The sequence below is a fragment of the Amia ocellicauda genome, unplaced genomic scaffold (assembly GCF_036373705.1).
Source record: "Amia ocellicauda isolate fAmiCal2 unplaced genomic scaffold, fAmiCal2.hap1 HAP1_SCAFFOLD_93, whole genome shotgun sequence".
Lineage (NCBI taxonomy): Eukaryota > Metazoa > Chordata > Actinopteri > Amiiformes > Amiidae > Amia > Amia ocellicauda.
In genome coordinates, this window is record NW_027103018.1 from 227,535 (window position 1) to 244,327 (window position 16,793).

Genomic DNA, 16,793 nt, shown 5'->3' on the forward strand with positions numbered 1-16,793 from the left:
AGTGACTGTTGCATTACTCTTAATGCATAATTTTATGGAAACTGACAAACAATATTCCATGTTTCGATCATGAAAGTTTCAGGATAATGAGATCCATTGACATCAATAAACGAGGAGCATGAACCAGTTGGACTACATTATCTATGGATGTAATATTTCATCATCATTCATCATCATGTAGCACTTTTCCACACCATGTTTGCAGTGTGGAAGGAAAGTTAGAAATTCTTTCTCTAATACCTGTTTTTCTCTCTTGTATACTTAAGAAAGATAAGGTCAAGCTAGAAGGTCAGGCCAGAAGGTAGTTTGATTTCTGTTTGTTATTTACGATGAGAATCTTGGAGACAATGTCAAACAGTATGATTGAAGTGCCTGCTCCCTAATCCATGTGTTGATCTATGAACTCTGTCCTATAATGATATAAATTCTGCTTAGCTAACTTTTAAGATAACATAGTAATGACTTTCTGATTATAACCAGCTCTTTGATTTTTGTGTATAAAAGCTCTGACTGTTAAAATGAAGGCAGAGCGACTTTGGGATCTACTTGAGTCACTGTTCCTCTCCACGCTGCGTGTATTAAAGGCATTGCAACTAACGCTCCAACCTGGTTGAAGATGATTGTTCTTCCACATCAGATTTGACATTACTGTATGTATGCAGGCCCTTGTAATTGCTTTTCCAATACTGCCAACTGGTTATTGATGATTGATTTCACATTGTGGTACGAGTATCGAGTGAATTGAGTGCTATCCACCCCAGCAACACAGTGATAACATGGAGCCGGCAAGTCATCCAGGTCACAATAGAGGTCAAGCAGTGGGAGGAGGAAGACGTGGTGGTCAAAGGAATGGAAGGGGACATGCACCCCTTCTGAGAGGTGGTCGTGGGCCTCGTCATAGAGGAGGGCTTAGGCCTCACCAGAGAGGCAGCCATGGGCCTCATTTGAGAGGTGTTGGGGGAACGTGGTAGAGGACAAGGCCACGGACCAGACAGCGGCAGCAACAGCAAATAGTGTCCAGTGAAATCCGAGAAATAGTTGTAGAGCATGTTGTAAATCATGGCATGACCATGACTGAGGCAGCTACAATGATTCAATCAAACCTCAGAATCAACTCAGGATCAACTGTGGCCTCAATCATCAGAAATTTCCGTACTGAGAAGCGGCAAGTCTTCAGCATGCACTAAACAGTAGGCTACTCTCAATTGTCAAATGACTGTATACTGCATACCAATGTGTAGCACAGAGTATAGTGTGCCTTTTGAAAGAAATGCAGACAGAGTGAAGCAGCTGATGACTGAGTATGTTCAGGTATGTTCAGTTTCAAGATGCCTCTTGTGAAAAATGGTTGTGAGAACCTGAACCTGAACACAGGGCTGATGGAAATTCAGAAGTACAGTAATCAATCCTTTGTTTTACACTAAGCCAGGTGAGGAACACTGCAGTTGACATTTTACTGTAGTTTTGTTCTTTTTTGTAGCTAATTATTGTTGCATGGATTCAAAGAAACCTATGGTGTGATTTGATTGTATTGCATCAATACATTTCAGATTTTGTTCAATGATTCCACTGTGTCTGTAGTATTCTCTCTACTAGTCCTTTTACAGTGATGTATTTATGTGTAGTACCATAATGAAACATGTATCACATATTTTGTACTACAATATTTAATGATTGTACGAACAACTACACAGTGAAACTATCGGTATCTTCTGTGTGGGTGATCTAAATAAATGTTACTATGGTATTTCATGATAAATGAATTATTTGAACCAACAAGTCTGCAAGTGCAAGGTTTCTTTAAAGATATGAATGCACAATGCAATGTTTTGAACATTGGACAGCCTGTGTTACAAGTGATGACCGTTTTGAGTTTTGTGTCTAGAGTTTTGAAAAATGACATCAAGGTTCTGAAATTAGTGACAAAGTGATTGTAAAAAACTGTATATTCATCCTATTTAATGTGCTCTTTTAAAATGTACTTTTCTTTTTTATGTTGCCATTTCTGTTCTACCAATGTTTCAGTTGTTAGCCAAAGATTGACAGAGTACATCTCATACACACAGGCCAGACAGCAAGGATTTCTTTTTGAAATTCAATTACAAATGCTGCATGAACTCATCAATACGATTAGAGCTCCTGAAAGCAATATAACTAACTCACTCTACAGCATCTCATTAGCAGTGAAAAGAAACCAAGAAAGTTGGGACAGTCGACTGTTTACCACTATGTAACATCACCTTTTCTTTTAATAACACTTATTAAGCACTTGGGCACTGAAGACACCACTTGGTTAAGTTTAGCAAGTGGGATTTCCCCCCATTCATCCATTATGCATTTCCTCAGCTGCGCAACTGCACAGGGCCTTCGTTGTCTTAATTTGCACTTCATAGTGCGCCACACATTCTCAATTCGGAGACAGGTCAGGACTGCAGGCAGGCCATGCTAGCACCCGCACTCTCTGCCTACGCAACCATGCGCTTGTAATCTGGGCAGAATGTGGTTTGGCGTTATCCTGCTGAAAAATGCAGGGATGTCCCTGGAAAAGACGATGTCTGGATGGCAGCATATGTTGCTCCAAAATGTGTACATCTCTTTCTGCAAAAATGGTGCCCTCACAGATGTGCGAGTTACATGACAGACAGACACTCATACACACTGTCACACCCACACACACACACACACTTTCACAGACAGACACACGCACACACACTCACTTTCACACAGAGACAGACACACAAACACAGAGACAGACACACACACACTCACTTTCACACAGAGACACACAAACACATACACTTTCACACAGACACACACACACATACATACATACATACATACATATATAAGGAAAAGAAACAATACATTTAAAAATCACAAAAAGATGTAATAAAGTACAGAAAATCTAAATGTAATAAAATGTGATCTTTAATACACACAAATATGTATGGCTGGTCGGATGCGTCTTGGACTCGGGTTCCTCTTCATTACGTATAATGCTTTTGCCTTTTGCTATAGCTTTCCGTGGAGGGGATCGTGGGTGAGTTTGTACCATTCTTGGGAGGCTCTGCCTTGTTGGGGCGGAGCTGTGATCCAGGTGAACAGCAGATCGGACATAGGTGGGCATGTGGGCGGAGGAGGAAGGCCGGTCAAGCAAATAAGCTTGCTAAGGTACGCAGCAGCAGCAAGCAGCCCCACCATCCAGTCAGCCAGCCAGTCTGGCTGGCAGTGACTGAGTGGTTGACAGACGGCAAGCAACGGAATGTACGTGCTCTGTGATGTCATAGGAGTCACCTGAGAGAGATGTTTGTGATGTCATCGCTGAGCTGGCTGGCTCTGTGTGTCTTGCTGGCTGTGTGTGTGTGTGTGAGAGAGAGAGAGACTTTTTGACTTTTATCAGACTTCATTGCCTGTTTGCAACACGCAATAATTCATACAAAAGAAAATAAATAAATAAATAAAAAATAGTGTTCCCCTTTGTTTGTCTCCCCCCAACAAGCATTAACTCCGCCACTGATCTGTACACTTTTAAAGAAAGCAACCCAATACACACAACAAAACAACCATCAAATACTAAACCCTATAAATGAATTACATAATAAAAACCAACTCCCCGTCATACAATTCACAAAGGGCATCATTAATACACCAGACCTGTTCAAAACTCTCCAAATCATTCATCAGCCTGTAATAGTTAAACTCTAGTCTGACTCTGCACTTGACCAGCATGGCAAACACTCTCACTGCATCCTCACTGCCCTCCCCACACACTCTGTTCTTCCTAGTCTTATAGACGGCCATTTTAGCCTGGCCCAGCAAGAAGTTTACCAGCTGGTCCACATGTTTGGTCTTTCTGGTGTATCGCGCCCCTAAAATAAAAACCTTTGTGTTAAAAATCAGGTTAAGATCAGTAAAAAGACGAGTTAAAAGACTAAAAATGGGTGACAACCGAGAGCAAGTGCTGAAACAGTGAAACACGGTCTCTCTCTGAGCACAGAATGGGCAGGCGTCGGACACAGCAGGGTTAAGAACAGTAATAAAAGAATTGACAGCAATAATGGTGTGTAACACCCTCCACTGCAGATTGCCAGCTCTCTTATTGAGGGGGGCTTGTACAGGCTTCTCCAGGCGGGCGCAGTGTCTTCCCCCAGCCCCAGCCTGTAAAGTAATTTTAGGAATCACAAAGAAACAGTTGAAAGTGCTAAATAAGTATTTTGATGCACCATATTAATTTAGGAAATTTACATGTTGTTTTTCATCAGCTTCTGTATCTGATGGCTCCACATCACTGGCTGGATTGACAGCAACGACACTCTAAAAAAAGAAGTGTTAAGTTTGAGCATTCAGGACTTGTTTTGAAGATCCTGAATATCACTGGTCCACAATTTATCTGTGAAACTATGGGTTAATCTCCATATACAAAATACTTTTCACACACACTTTAAATTTACAACTAAATTTACATGTTGATGTCTTTCGTCAGCTTCTGTATTTGATGGCTCAATATAACTGGTTGCATTAACAGCAACGGCACACTACAAGAAAATAACATTATATTTAAACATTCAGGACTGGTTTAGCATCACCTCGAATATCCCTAGCCCTTGAGGTCGATTGTTATTGTGGTCTTCAAGACCAGTGCTTCTCAACCTTAGTCCTGGAGGAGGCCCACTGTCTGCTGATTTTCATTACAACAACATTGTAGGTTATATCAGTGACTGTGGTCCTAAAGTACCCCTATGCCTGCTGTTTTTTTTCCAGTTGAGCTCTTAATTACCTAATTGGCTTAACTGAAGCCATTTAACCCTTTTCCCAGGTCTTTGGTTGTTGATGAGTTACAAAGAGCTGGATTGTGGCCCGCCATGACTGGAAGTGAAGAACACTCACTCTAGGCCTTTAACTTAATGTTCATATGTAGGGGCCTATCCATCTGATTTGTTTTTGCACATTTATTAACAGAAAAATTGATGGTACGTGAAATCATCTGAGCTGAAAAACATAATGTTCCACCAATAATAAAATAAATGTATTAATTAAAATTATAGAGATAATAGAATGTTCACAGATTATTAGTTCAGAAAATAAAATATTTTTTTATATCTTAAATAGAATTAACACTCAAATCAGTTGTAGGGTAAACAAGGTCTATTTTTTGGATTGATTTTATAATTATACATGTATGGCTGCATGAAGCTTACCTGAGAATCTGATATTTTAGTAACTTTGTTGCTTCTTGTTGGGTAGTCCACGTTTGCCGCCGTTCTTTTTCTGTAAATGTAAATCAAAAGGCAATAATTACATACTGTAATTAAAATACAAAAAGTATAAACATTGTATTATTATTTTTGTATCCTGTTTCTCCATCTCGATGCTGATCTTTTTGGAATTGCATATCTAGGTTTACTTAAATACTGTTTATAAGATTGTAAACTCATCATCCAAATTTCTTCATTTGCCAAACTTTATGTAGTGCGCTTGCAGTTTCAGAAGAAGAAAAAAAACTGTAACAGATGGGATATGTAGTACTTTATACTCGAGTGGTCTATGCGATTACACCCTGTTGGTGTTATTAAGAACGCCAAGTACCAGAATGCAGAGCGGGACTGTTTTTTGTGCCGTGACTTGTTGGGGGAAAAAGGCGCAGAAAAAACGGACGAGAAGGTGAAGGTAGTATGGCGGTGATGCACGCGTTGGTGAAGTGGGAAAGCGGGGTCGACAAAGACTCTTACAGCGTGATTCCCACTGCTTGCTTTCGCAATTTTGATTTATTCAGCATTGCTGATGATGACGAAGAGACGACTCGAAACTTCAGAGCAGAGTGGAGAGACACGAACAAACCTCCAAAAGGTGGATGGCCTGTCCATGAAGCGCAGATCATTATGACTGGTAACAATGTTTATTTAAAAAAAAAAAACATTAAAGTCTTTACATGCTATTTGATATATACAATCACAGTATATTTGAAATGAATGTTTAAGTTATTAATGTGTTGTACGTCTAACATACTCTTATAACATGGTAGGTGGTGGTGAGGGCGCTAAAAACTCGTCATACTTGACTGGCATTTGTAAGAACGATTTATTGTGTGTTGTGCTTTACAATAAAATCCCCCAAATCACAAAATAAATTAAACCAGATATAATTTAACTTCAGTTTTGATTCAGTGTTGGCTGTTCATCTTAATTTGTATGGTCAAAGCACAGTATTTTTATGACAAATAAATATAATCCCCAAATATCTGTGGACATAATGCAGGGTTTTATTTATTTTATTTTTATTTTAGGAAAAGAAGGCGAACTAAGAAGAAAACTTAATGACCTAACAAAAATGCCCTGTCCTAAAATGAAGAGAGTACCTAAACCAAACAAAAAACTTCAAATTTCAGATGATAGTGACCTTGATGAACCACAGTTACCGGTGAGATAATTACTGCAAATATTAAATAAATGTATTGCAGGATTGTTTTTTTTTAATCATATTCATATATATATATATATATTTTCATTTTAAACTCTTTTCCTCTCTGAATACAGCACAAAATAAGAAAGAAAACCGATGGAGCTTCAAGAATTAGATCCCGTCATATTCTACAGACATTTAAAGAGTCCAGTGAAGTTGAGCTACAGCAAAACGTTAAGCAGCTCGAAAAGGAAAACACAAGACTTAAAAATGAAAACCAATGTCTTCGAAACCGTATGGTTGATGGTAAGTTTTTTTATTTATAGCAAATAATTCCTTACCTTGATAAATGTTATTCTTCAGTAATTTAGATTCCAGAGTAATGTATTATAGTTGATCATACTGAAGTAATCTAGAACCACAATACAGACTCTTAATGTGCACTGTCTAATAGTTTAATAATACTGATTATTAAATAAAGTTTTTCAACATAACTTCATAATCCTACATTAATGACTATATGCATTACATTAGACCTGGAAATTCTTGTATTTTATCTTTTTTATTTTTTTCGTAGCTAATGTTAATGACCCACAAAAAGGTCAGTTTGCCAATAACATAGAGCAAGTCTCTCAAGTATAATTGCAGGCATTGATGGTTTTGTTTTCACTTTGCATTAAATATATTACTAGAAATGATTATCATTTAATACTAAGGTTTTTTTCTCCAGAGATTCCAGACCTTTTGGACAATCTGAAAAAAATTGTAACAAAAGCCACATTTATCAGCAATGAAGACAAAAGTGTGTCACCATCAAGTGGTTCTGACAGCCCCACAGCAAATTGTTCTGAATCTGACAAAGAATCACCAAAACAGGTATAACACTCTTGGTCTACAATATTACAAAGACAAGGTAAAAATATATATATTGAAAACAAATATTGGTTGTAAACAATCTAATGATGCTACATTATCAGTTATATTCATAGTTATAGTTGATAATAAGAATGTAATTGAATTATGGGTGTCACAGATTCACTGACTTTATTATGTCTGTAAATTAATAAACTTAGAATTGAGACATACTGTGGTCTTTAATAACACATTTCTGTAACAAAATCACAGCCTTACTGATAATGTATTCCACTTAACATAATATAAGAATAGTTTGGGGATAAACTTGTTTTTTATTTACCATTGTCTTTTAGGTGGAAAAGTTCCCAGGCACTGGAGTTTACATTGACAAACTGTCCTGGATCCTTGCAGAGAGGTGCAGCACGAATACGTCATATGCAAGAACCCTGACGGTTGCTGTCTTTGACTTTCCAACATTACTAAAGAGCAATCTTCGTGGTGGTGGCAGCAAGAGAGATCCAACTTCGGAGACATTAAGATCCTCATTGATGTTATTGAGGATCATATACAGCTGCCTTCGGAAGGACACGACGTGTTTCAGTTGCGGGGCTTTGCAGCCCAGCGGGACCCTCTTAATGCCGGACATCAGCTGCCCGAGCCGGTGCGGATGAACGGAGGGACGTTAGACAGCGTTACCTTCCGGGCAGGAGCAGCGAGCGGCAACACCGGGGTGAAAGTGTCGTCTAACACTGTGCCATTAGCCACTAGCTGATTGAGCAGATCAGTGGTTTTTAAGAAGATAACAATGGCAGCAGACTTGATATTTTCACACCCTGCTACCTCCCCAACCGCTAACACACACTGCTCTAGGGGGCAGAACTGCACCGGAGCGATCTTGACTCCATGGCGTCGGGTCAGTTTTTCAAAAGACGCATTCAGGGGGTCCGACCCCCCGACCCGGGAAGAACTACCGGTACTCCCCCCTCCCCTCCCCTGTTCCCCCACAATAAGAAAAGCACTGAAAACAGAAGACAAAATAAACAAACTGAAAAAAGTAAAGCAACAAAAAAACGCAGCCAAAGGACAGAGCTCTCAGCAGCACTCCCGCTCACTGCAGACCCCTCCCACACACTCCCAGCTGAGAGAGAGAGAGAGAGAGAGAGAGAGAGAGAGAGAGAGTTAGTGTCTGTCTGTCTCTCTCTCTCTGTAGATGCATCATAGGGAACATATGTAACAATCTCTCTTTTTGTTTACCAAAAATGAGAATGAACGTATTTCAAGTGGGTGTTGCCTTGGTTGGAAACGTTTTAAGATTATTTACGAAGTGTAAAGTGGATTTGTCTCAGTTCTCCGTAGTTTTCAATGTATGTGCCATTCAGTAGCGTTCATGTTACAGATGTGCCCTATGCAGTGGTAGGGTCAATAAAATGTCAGTAAAACTTTATTTTAGCAATTATGGAGGGGAAGAACTGCAAATAGCGGGTCCCCACTAATTATCTAACTTACCAACAACGTTTCAAATTAGGTCTTGCGAAGCTGCCAAATAATGCTGTATAATCGTATGTGTCTTCATACACCGGCTGCTATAGTCTGATAGCTTTGATTATATATACATATTTTCTCGTGAACCACAAATGCTATTTTCTTGATTTTTACAGAGTATGTTATAAATACCATTGTTATGAAGCCTGACAAATTGTATGCTGTAATTATGAATATTTTCAAATCATTTGTTTGTTTTTCCTAACATGTTACAAATGTTCCCTATGTGAAAGATGCATTATATCTTAATAACGTCTAAACAATTAAAGATATACAGATTATTATTTTCGGTAAAGTTATAACACATTGCTATTAACTATGTGTGTCAGTAAAAGTTTAAAAAATCCTAATAATTTTTTATTGATCCTGCAAAATAGGTGTTTAGGGAACATTTGTAACATTAGGGTTACGATTTGCCATAGACGCGGAATGAGTTTGATTGTGATGTTAAATGGGGTTTAAAGACGCAGTCGCCTCGGTGCTGATTACTATTGCTGTGTTTCTCCACTTCTACTCCATGCTTGGGAACGCCCACATCCAGTGACGTCAAAACCGGTGGAAAAGCGGGCCGGTTCAAAAAAGATCAGCTGGATCCCAGGCCGAGCAGCAGCTCCGGCTCCAGCACCGGCACCATGTCGCTGGAAAAGCGCTAAGTGAGCTCACAGTGAGCTCAGTGTAATGTCTGCTCTGGTGAGCTCACAGTGTGACCTAGTCGTGAGTTCACGTCTTCACTGGGTAGTCCTTGACAACTTAATTGACTCAAATCTTGGGCTTAATTGGTCAAAATGACCATTGGTTGAAGGTACTCAGGGACTGATGTGTAGAGAGACTTATTAAACCTGCAGGATTGTGGTTTTCCCAGATCAGAATTAACCAGATCACCACAAAGGAACATGGTAGGTGCTATTGCAACACAGATTACACAAATACATTGAAATCCAAGTTTGCAGTGGTCCTTGGGCCATTGTGTGGTGATCCAGATCACTTCAGCAGGAATTTTGCAGTGGTCTGGACTACAACTCTCTCTCTCTCTCTCTCTCTCTCTCTCAATTCAGTGCATTTGAATTGTCAAAGCAATTGGACATGCATACATACATACATACATATACACTCACCTAAAGGATTATTAGGAACACCTGTTCAATTTCTCATTAATGCAATTATCTAACCAACCAATCACATGGCAGTTGCTTCAATGCATTTAGGGGTGTGGTCCTGGTCAAGACAATCTCCTGAACTCCAAACTGAATGTCTGAATGGGAATGAAAGGTGATTTAAGCAATTTTGAGCGTGGCATGGTTGTTGGTGCCAGACGGGCCGGTCTGAGTATTTCACAATCTGCTCAGTTACTGGGATTTTCAAGCACAACCATTTCTAGGGTTTACAAAGAATGGTGTGAAAAGGGAAAATCATCCAGTATGCGGCAGTCCTGTGGGCGAAAATGCCTTGTTGATGCTAGAGCTCAGAGGAGAATGGGCCGACTCGATTCAAGCTGATAGAAGAGCAACTTTGACTGAAATAACCACTCGCTACAACCGAGGTATGCAGCAAAGCATTTGTGAAGCCACAACACGTACAACCTTGAGGCGGATGGGCTAGAACAGCAGAAGACCCCACTGGGTACCACTCATCTCCACTACAAATAGGAAAAAGAGGCTACAATTTGCACAAGCTCACCAAAATTGGACAGTTGAAGACTGGAAAAATGTTGCCTGGTCTGATGAGTCTCGATTTCAGAGTCAGAATTTGGCATAAACAGAATGAGAACATGGATCCATCATGCCTTGTTACCACTGTGCAGGCTGGTGGTGGTGGTGTAATGGTGTGGGGGATGTTTTCTTGGCACACTTTAGGCCCCTTAGTGCCAATTGGGCATCGTTTAAATGCCACGGCCCATTGTTTCTGACCATGTCCATCCCTTTATGACCACCATGTACCCATCCTCTGATGGCTACTTCCAGCAGGATAATGCACCATGTCACAAAGGTCGAATCATTTCAAATTGGTTTCTTGAACATGACAATGAGTTCACTGTACTAAACTGGCCCCCACAGTCACCAGATCTCAACCCAATAGAGCATCTTTGGGATGGGGTGTGTAGCGTTATGTTGGGTGTATTTGGATAAGAGTATTTGGGCTCTGAGCTGAAGCACGGATCTAAAGAAGACCTCTCCCCCCCAAAGTTATCAGATTTCCTTTGCTCATCAGCTTGGAACTGGTTTGCATCAAAGTGACAGTTTTGGGGAGGATGGCACCGAGAAGAGGCCAAATAGTTTGTTATTCTGCTATGAGATGTCTGGAGAAAGGGGCCTGTGGTTGATAAAAACTCTTTGAAGTGGATGAGAGCCGAAATCCCGACATAGAGTTACGAACCCAGGCCAACCGGCATTTCCAAAAGATGGCATGGATTGACATCAGTCATAAATCAAGCCCCCCTCCAATAGGACACTGGGGGCTGAAACCGAAATCCAATCTCAAGAACTCAGGAACCAATCACCTATTGATCTGACAGACTATAAAGGACAAACACGGCCTTTCTTTCTCTCTCTCTCTCACCTGAACCAGTAACTCGCTGCCACAGCTCAACCTGTAGCTCTGTTGCCCGAACCGGAACCAGAAACCAACCAAGTCTTTGCCGGCAACAGAAGAGTTAAACTGGGAGAAGGAGATTGAGCCGTACAAAGAATTCTTTTAAAGGACTTTATTAAATAAAGAACTTTACAGACTGCGCTGCCCGCCTGTGCCCACCTGATCAGTGGAGTTTTACAGCTGGACAAATGACTAAGTCGACTGAATACGAAAGTGTCAGTCATTTAAATAGCTATTTGAGTTTTAAGAAACTTGACCCTTGGAACAAACAGGGCCCTGCTTTCCTCAAAGACTTTGTCTTCAAGTAACTACGGTGGAACCCTGCTTACAAAGAAGATTTTGTGCAAAACCTTGGAGCCTTCGAACCAGTGGAAAATCTGTTTGGAAACGACTCTACTTTCGCGAAACCCCAACTTCCAGGTGCATCGACTGAGTGGAAGTTCTTGGACAAAGCCGAACCGGACTGCCTTTGTTCCAAACCACACGGACCTCGTGCCGTGTGCTGTTATCTGAGCCCGAAGCCAGAGAGGCCTCTCTGCGACGAAGTTCAGATAAGTTTAACAGTTTGGAGTTCATGATTCATGACATTTGAGAAATCAATTAGAAATGTTAATCTGTGATTCATAACTCTAGAATGTGTAATATCATTTAGTTTTCTTAAATATAAATGTGTGTTGCATTAAACTGTTTTGTTGATAATTTTAGAAATAAAATCTGTCAACGCCGAGAAATATCTTCTCATTCCTGTTTAACTGTTTAGTCTGAAATTGACACAAGTTAATAGACACCAGATTATAGGTGGCCCTGCCTATCCTTAATCATTGAATAATAATCAGTTAAGGGAAATTGTGGTAACAAGTAATGATAGGATCTTTCTCTCCACCTAAACGTTAATGAGACTGATATATATATAACGAGAAGTTACCTGACATAAATACTAACCTGCGTAGTTATTTAATGTCTGACTAATAATACTAACAAGAGACTCACCTTCATCTTACTAACTGGTATTGTAGTCAATGTGTTTATAACCTCTTTTGTTTAACGATTTGTGTTATCATATGCGATCCCATGGTCTTTGATTTGGTCACGGAAGTGATTTGTCTTTGATTTGTTGATATAGAGTTGAATTAATTTAATTAGTTTTTCCCTTTTGTATAATTAGTGTAGTGCTACATTTAGTCTTTGTTTTGAATAAATTTGACAATTTATATCTTTGGAATTGGTGTCTGCGTCCAATTATTACAGAAATTGAGTTCTACAAGATTCCAGGATTCGTGATAAGGTGATACTATAAATTCACTTCTTTAATTGAAATTTATAAGTGTACCTTACGCTACAGGTGGAACGGGAGCTTCGTGCCCTGGATGTGCATCCCACAAATCTCCATCAACTGCAAGATGCTATCCTATCAATATGGACCAACATTTCTAAAGAATGCTTTCAGCACCTTGTTGAATCAATGCCACGTAGAATTAAGGCAGTTCTGAAGGCGAAAGGGGGTCAAACACAGTATTAGTATGGTGTTCCTAATAATCCTTTAGGTGAGTGTATATGGAAAAGGAACAATATGTGTACATCTCTGCATATGGTGCCCTAACAGATGTGCAAGTTACATGACAGACAGACACTCACACACACTTTCAAAGACAGACAGGCAGACAGACACTCACACACACTTTCACACACTCACTTTCACAGACAGACAGACACAGACACAGACACACTCACTTTCACACAGAGACAGGCACATTTTCACACAGAGACAGACACACAAACACACACAAACAGACACAGACACACATACTTTGACAGACAGACAGACAGACAGACACATGCATATTATGGGTCTTTGTTGGGTAGTGAAATGGGTAGCATCAGTCGCAGTGTGGGTAATGTCAGGGAGCCAATCATAGTCCCCGTTATTTGCATATTGTGGCGCAAAGCATTCTGGGAAAAGCAACTTAACACGTTTAGTCATGTATTTGTCCATAGTTTACACATGAGATGAAAGAGACAGTATGACGTATTGAGCACCTGGGATTCCTCATGTGTATGTGAGGGGCAGAGGAACCGGATCCCAAGTGTGCGTCCCAGGTGCTATAGGTTTCAAAGCATGCAGGGGAATAGGCACCCCACCCTGACACCTATAGAAGACTGGATAGGGAGATATAAATAGCAATGGGGAGACTCTTGTACTTGGTGTGGCTCTATCCATATAGTGGGGCCAGCAGGTGCAGCAATAGAAGCTCAGCCTGGGGAGACTGGATTTAGCATTTCCTCTCCATTTTGATAACTATCCATAATCATTTCTGCAAAATACTTCTATGATACCTATGTATGTTTTTTACTTGTACTATATTATACTATCAAGTATCAGTGTACACATACAATGTGACCTGTTACATTAATACAGAGGCCACGGAAGGCCAGATCACTAATAGCCACTGTCCCCTGATATTACACTTTTTTACAATCACTTTGGCACTCATTTCAGAACCTTGATGTCATTTTTCAAAACTCTAGACACTAAACTCACACCCGATGATCAAAATGCACATTTTTCAAAACTCTAACACTTTTTTACAATTGCTTGGATACAATACACATCAACCTCAGATCATTTGTTCATTGAACTAAAATGACACAACTTAACATCAAAGTATTACCATTTCAAAATGCAATTCACACATTACATCTGAGATCACTGTCTATTCATTTCATTACAAAGATCTAACTATCAATTGATACAGCTGCTCAAAATGATAAGTGACTGTTGCATTACTCTTAATGCATAATTTTATGGAAACTGACAAACAATATTCCATGTTTCGATCATGACAGTTTCAGGATAATGAGATCCATTGACACCAATAACCGAGGAGCATGGTTTCTTAGGGTTACCATAGACTTGACTGTGTCTTCTTGTTTGTGAAGGAACAGGACTGTGTTTTCCTGTCTGGGTTCCCGCAGGCTTAAGTGTGTTTGTAAACTGCAGCGTAGGTTTGACCTACTATTAGAAAAAAAAAAAAAAAGGAGTGCTAATTAATTGTTCAATATCTGATACGCCGGTGATAATATAAAATATCGTGTTTATAGTTTATAGAAGTTTATAGTGTTTATGGTAAATGAAGAAAAGTCATTAAGTTATATACAAGTTCTATAAATGCAAACATTGAAAAGCATGTTTGTTGTTATTCCTATATAGGATTTAGTATTATTTGTGTTTTCTTGTTTTTTGCTATGTTTTCTCCCCTGTCGTTTATTGTTATTTTGCGGGCTTGCACGCCTTGGTTGTTGTGTACAAAACGATACATAGAAAATGGGAAAACGTGTTACTGTGTGGGAACAGCTCTAGTAAGATGGGCGACCCGCCACTTAAAGGTACACATGTAAGGTACATGTATGATAACTATGGAGTGAAGCGGTGCGTTTGACTGGACAATAGGTGACAGAAAATTAAGGTTTCCAGAAGATGGGACTTTTGATTCAGATAGACTTGAGCACCTAAAAACGGTTTTGCAAAATAGGAATACAAAGCATTAAGAAATGAGAAACCAAAGCTAGCTATCTTAAAACATTTGTTAGAGAAAAGAAAGAAAAGACAACAGGCATAATTCAATCTGAATGGCCCGAAGACAAATTAAAAATATATATATATATATGTTTTTCAGTATAAATGACAGTCCTCAAGATACTGAAGGAAAATTACTAGATAAGTAATAAATAAGGGTAGTTTGAGACACTGCAGGTCAATATAACATGCCAACCAAAACCATGGTTTCTGAATTTACTATGGATATAAATTAATATGTGTCTCTTTGTATGTTTGTACGTTTTCAGTTTGCGCAAGGTAAATGTCCATATTTTGACTTTTTCATGTACTGTATAGTCCAGAATATGACTAAGAGAGTCATAAGTCACAAATAGTTACAGAATGATAGCTAAAAAACGCCAGTTAAATATGTTGTAATAACAGACCTACAAGAAAGTCAGCATTTAACTGTACACAGAATGCTATTGCAAACAGAAATAATAATACAAAATTAAGTTATTTAAATAGGTCTTACGAATACAGAAGTTAAAAGTAACATGTTAGAAATGGAATTAGAGCCAAATTTAGAAATAGGAATCCGAGGCAACCACAAACATTCGGTGAAGGTTTCTTACATATTGATAAATAGATAACCAGATACTCCAGGAAATTAACGATGTGCTCATTTGGAAGCTATGAGTTCCACAATGAAGAGTTTTTAAATCCCTAGAAATAGATCCCTAAATACAATGTGTAGGTAAGAAATTAACTATTGATCAGTTCAATCTGGATTCGGGAACAGTTCTTCTGAACCTGTACTGGTGTAGATTGGACTTCAATAGGAGGAAGTGACACAATAAAGACATGAGCCGCGCAGGAGGACAGTCTTAGTGCCCACGCAGGTTCTTAGTTGGGGAAATCATTGACTGGACACATTTTTTGAAAATGTGCTTTCCTGAAGTACCTGGACATCATTATTGAGATCAATGAAAAGGCTTATTTTCCAAAGATTAAATACATTCATTAACTACAATAATGTAGTGAAATGTATATAAATAGTAATAATACAAATCGATCAAATATAACTTGCATTTTCTTGTAAGAAATTAGGAATAGGAGAAAGAACAGCTGTTGGGATGCAGTGCGATGTTATCCAAAATTGAAAGCGGTTGAGAAAGGAGAGTTTGTTCTGTGTGAGACAAATGTACTGCCACGAGAGACTCTGATGGTGATTGACTGGAATATGAGGGAAAATAATGAAGTTACTACAGGTATAACTAAAGGTGTAACATAACTAATTTAATGAAACATAGTCATGGCAAGTTATAAAACTGTTTGGAAATAGTCCTTTCACAAACAGAAATACCCTATCAATTAGGAAGAGGGGGGCAGGGGGCAAGGGCCGTATGTGCTCCTCTGCTCCCCCTGTTCGCCTGAGCAGACAAGCAGCCTGAGATGAGAGAGAGAGAGAGAGAGAGAGAGAGAGAGAGAGAGAGAGAGAGAGAAGTCAGAGACAAGGCAGAGACTGTAAGTACGTGTAAGGGTTCATAACTTATTACAAACAGAGCAAGAGTGTAATGAATGGTAATTTACACTGCTTGTATTAATAATGATAATAATATTGATGTTGATACAGACGAATACATCACATACTAGATGACAACCGCATAAAACTAATAATAATGACAATAGGAATAATAGGAGTATGGAAATAATTTCAAATTATGGTTTATTGGTAAAAAATGAATTGAGAAACAAAGATTAATAACTGCCATCATTTACCCAACTACTATTAACTATGGTGTTGAAGGAGCTGCTGTAATAGTTATTGTAATGTTCTCAGGTATTTAAGTTAGATAAAAGGACAAAGATA

The 16,793-nt window shown here is 39.1% G+C and overlaps 1 non-coding gene across 1 annotated transcript; it reads left to right on the forward strand.

The window, feature by feature from the left end:
• The first annotated feature begins 2,968 nt into the window (after positions 1–2,968).
• On the forward strand, positions 2,969–3,083 carry LOC136745911 (U5 spliceosomal RNA). Its single transcript, XR_010816205.1, has one exon. It is a non-coding gene; the product is annotated as a U5 spliceosomal RNA (small nuclear RNA).
• The last annotated feature ends 13,710 nt before the right edge of the window (positions 3,084–16,793 follow it).